This window comes from Corythoichthys intestinalis, chromosome 1 (assembly GCF_030265065.1).
Source record: "Corythoichthys intestinalis isolate RoL2023-P3 chromosome 1, ASM3026506v1, whole genome shotgun sequence".
Lineage (NCBI taxonomy): Eukaryota > Metazoa > Chordata > Actinopteri > Syngnathiformes > Syngnathidae > Corythoichthys > Corythoichthys intestinalis.
In genome coordinates this window covers 35468449-35472921 of record NC_080395.1, presented here as the reverse complement: position 1 = coordinate 35472921, position 4473 = coordinate 35468449, and positions in this window count along the sequence as shown.

The following is a 4473-nucleotide window of genomic DNA, read 5'->3' as shown; positions in this document are numbered from 1 at the left end:
GACACTTCCGCCTACGATGCTTCGCTACAATAGACCAGGTGTAAAATGACAATATTATTTTCGAGTGTAACGCAGTGACGGACCTGGCAATTTTGGGGCCTAAGGCGAACATATCCAGGGGCCCTCTTCATGGGTCGGATGTTAAAAAGGTGAGAAGGGTGTGGAGGAAATATGTTCCGGTACACTAGGGCTGTCCTAAACGACAAATTTTCTCCTGATTAATCAGCCGACTAGTTTTACGATTAGTCGACTAATCTAATTTTTTTTTTATTTTTTTTTTTTTTACTAATTTAACAATGAATTTTTTGTTGATGCTTAGTAATTCACAAAACCATTTTGGAACACTTAAATTCTTTATTAAAGTACAAATAATCATGTAAATAACAATAATAACAAATAAACAATGAGGTTAAATGCTGATAGCATTTACTAGTGCAAAAGAATGGAAAGTAAACAGATTCAGAACACTGACTTTGCCTTTCTAACATTATTCAAAACAATTTCTTAAAAAAATTTCTAGCATTATTATTATAGTATACTACTATATATAATAGTAGTATAATATTATAATAATTATTCATGCCAATCATATTTGTCATAAGGAGTGTCATTTGAAAGCTATTCTTAGTGTAGAATCTGTATTCTGTAGTATTTATTCAACATATTATAATATTAATTCTGAAGTATGTGGGATTAACTCCAGAAATCGTTATTTATATGACGAACATGACGTGCTTTTATTTTGAAATGTTCACCGAAGGTACATTCGCTAAACCGCTAACCGAAAGCTTTACACCCGTAAAAAACATTCCTCGTCATTGCTTGTGGTGTCACTAATAGATTTAATTTTTTTTCTTTAGCAAATGCTGTTAACCAGCTGTTGAGTGTGACTGATGACTGTATGACTGATTGGAAATGTACTGCATTGTTTCACCACAAGGTGTGCTGTCCTGCATTTTATGTTCGGTGTGAAGAAGAAGAAGAAAGTTAAAAAGGCATTAGTGGCCTATTCTAAACTTCTCCCTCACTGCATTTTGGCTCTCATGGAGAGCACGTTCGCTCATGTGTTCGAAATAAATGATAGCCGACGTGCAAAGTAGCAAGTGAGCTGTAAAAGTAGCGAGCTTAGTGGCGTGAAAAACGCGGGAGTGCTAAGTGAAGCTAACGAACAGCCAAGCGGAGCTAAATGAAGCTAAGCGACTGATACTCAGTCCATCGTCTTGGAACAGTCCATTGTAGTGCGTGTGTCTGGGGGAGTGATAATATAAATGCAGCATTCAAATGGCTTTCTTTTTTGTTTTGTTATTTGTTTGTTTGGTATGCTGACATAATTATACATGACGAACAGTTGGGGGTGCTGCTGGCTCCGGTGGCCCAAGCCCTTGCTCGTTGGGGCAAGGGCAGCTGGTTGGGGGCCCTCTACTGGTTAGGGCCTAAGGTGATCGCCTACTTCGCCTGACTAGTAGAACCGCCTATGCCAATAGGGGTGTGACAAACTATCGAAATGGTGATATATCATGATACTTTTTATCTCAAAAGGTTATCGATATGCTCCTACCAAGAATCGCGATATCGTTTAAAAAAGGTGTCAATGTCTAAAAAAATAAAATAAAAATGAACCAACAAGTTTCTACCAAAATCTTCCACCATAATAGTGTCTCACTTAACTCTCAGGCTGCAGTGACGGTGCTCGACCACGCAATCCATTTGGGCTGGGAATGTTCGTTCATTCGAAACCAGAGCATTCTCAGACATTCTGTATGATTTTCAGAGCATTTACAGGTCCTTGCTGTTCATTTTAGGGCATTTACAGGTCATTTCGTGTTGAATTTAAATCACTGCCTATTCATTTGGGTGATTCCCAGGTCATTTCCTGTTCTGCAACTCAAAATAAACAGGAAGAGATCCCTAAATTACCCCCAAATCAACAGGAAGTAACTGAAAATCAACATGTAAATGACCTTAAATGGCCCAAAATTATGTCATTGCCTGGCATTGGCTGCCACCGACCGCCATAGACGTTCAATCCGTTTGAAGTGGGAGGGATGGCAGCGAATAAACGAATGTTCATTCGCTGCCACCCCCCCAGTTCAAATGGATTGGATGTTTGCTAGTGATAAACTCATTCAAATTCACAGCGCAAGCTTGTTTTTCTGTTTATTAGTTTTTTGTAGAATATCCTAGAATGATTTCCTGACCAATGTATCGCCATATCATCAGATCATTGTTATCGTGAGCTTTGTATCGCAAATCGTATCATATCGTGAGGTACCAAGAGTTTCCCACTCCTAGTAACCAACACTAAAAATTAATATACTGTATAGCAAGCATTGACACATTGAAAAGTCCTGTAATATGCTTTTAATTCGCATTTTCCCCCATAAAATGAAACTCCTAATTTGTGTATTTGTAGTCCTCAAACAATTTGTCACCACATTTATTCTAAATAATGTAATAAACATGTAAATTAGCATTTTTTATGTATTCATTTTTGATAATTGATGCATTCAATTTGATAAATAGTTTATAAATATAAAAAAAGAAAAGAGAATTTAAAAACATCTAATTGAATTAGATATTGTTTTACTATTTAGGAAATTATTGAAATGAATACATTAATTTAATTTTCATGTATGCAAATGTTTTAATTGAATTAAAACATAATCTCATTCATCATATATAACATTCATCATTAAAATTATGATTTTTTAAATGAAAATAAATGACTATATTGTATTTGGATAGTGTATAATAAATCAATGAACTAGTTCAAATTGTAGTTCACAATTTTTAAATGAACTGTTCAGTTCGGAGTTCATAATTAAAAATTTTGAACTAAAGTTCTTGGTTAAAAAAAAAAAAAAAAAAAAAAAAACTTTTGTTTTTATTTTTTAGATGTTTAATTTTATTTTATTTTGTAGTTCTTTCTTGTCCCCAACAATTGCTGCAAGCTATTATTAACAGAATCGATACTCGAACCACCGACAGCAATTCTTTTATCCACTTAAACACTGAAACTGTGTGAGATTCATCGTCATATTCAATTTCAAATCTGCGTCGGTACTGACCTTTTTGTAAAACTCACTTAAATGTTGGTACTGGGCCAGTGTTCTGTCAGATTTTGTACCCCATTAGAATTGCAACTTTGCAGTTCTGTACGTGCACACAACGTTATAAATGGCCGCGAATCAGCGATTCCAAAGTAAACACTAAATGTGTATATAAAGGAATTATAAAATTACATTTTGTCATGGACGCACACGAAGGAAAATTCTCTCTCACCACGTCTTCCCGTGCAATTAAGCATATATTTCCGCTGTATTCATGTTGAGTTACCAGGTTTGATAGCTTTCTGCTATTAAGTTTATTTTATAGTGTTTTTTGCCTATGGCTTTTATCTGCAGTTTTGTCAGAAAGCCTCGTTCATGAATGTGTTAAATGGACTACGTGTCCCATGATCACCCTGGGTTCACATAACCAATGGGATGAGACTTGGGGAATGGGGAAAATTTCTGTTCTGTAACAGTGAGATGTGCGCGAGAGTTACGGTACATAAAAAAAGAGTTGACATCGACATCATATATCCCGCAGTAGTCGCACATGTACTTTGCTGCACAACACTAATACTTGACAATTAACGATGTTATGAACGCCGATCACAACCGCTGGAATGAACACGTTCATACTTGTTCATAAACAAACGTTTATTCAACACGTTCACGCACAACTAACAAATACCAACACTCATTTTTCACATAATAGCCCATAAAATTTGATATCAATCACAATCAGTGGTGTTACCTAGATGGCTAATGTGGGTGGGCATTATTCTTACCTGGGGGGGGGGGGCAAAAAAAACAAAACAAAACAAAAAAAAGCTACAATGCTCAAGTAGGTCGAAATCCGGCGTAAGGCTACTGCACCTTAAAACATGTTTTGTTTTCTCCTTGAGGTAACTGTTGTTGTGATTTGGTCTAAACAAATAAAAGTTGATTTGATTGTATTTGACTTAGAACACATCCATAACTGAACAGTATGGACATGCAGGTGAAAATGTTTTTTTTAGGTAACCTATTGTGGTTCCTCGGTTTTATTATTATTATTATTATAGTTATTCTTTGTTCCGCAGCCCCTTTGAGCTCACTTTGACCCCCTTAGAATGCTTCAAAATTCACCAAAATCGACAGGCAGGTCAAGACAGGTGCAATCTTTGATACTGTGTAAAGACAAATTCCAAATACACTATGTAGCGCCCCCAGCAGTCATTCTTTGTCCCGCCAACGCTTTGAGCCCTACTTTGACCCCCTCAGAATGCTTCAAAACTCACCAAACTCAACAGCCAGGTGAACACTGGTGAAAACTTTGATAAAATAAAAAAAAAATAATAATAAATAAAATTTAAAAAATCAAAATATGCGTAAATGTGTATAGCGCCCCCGAGGAACAAAACCAACATTTCATTTCTTTTTTTTT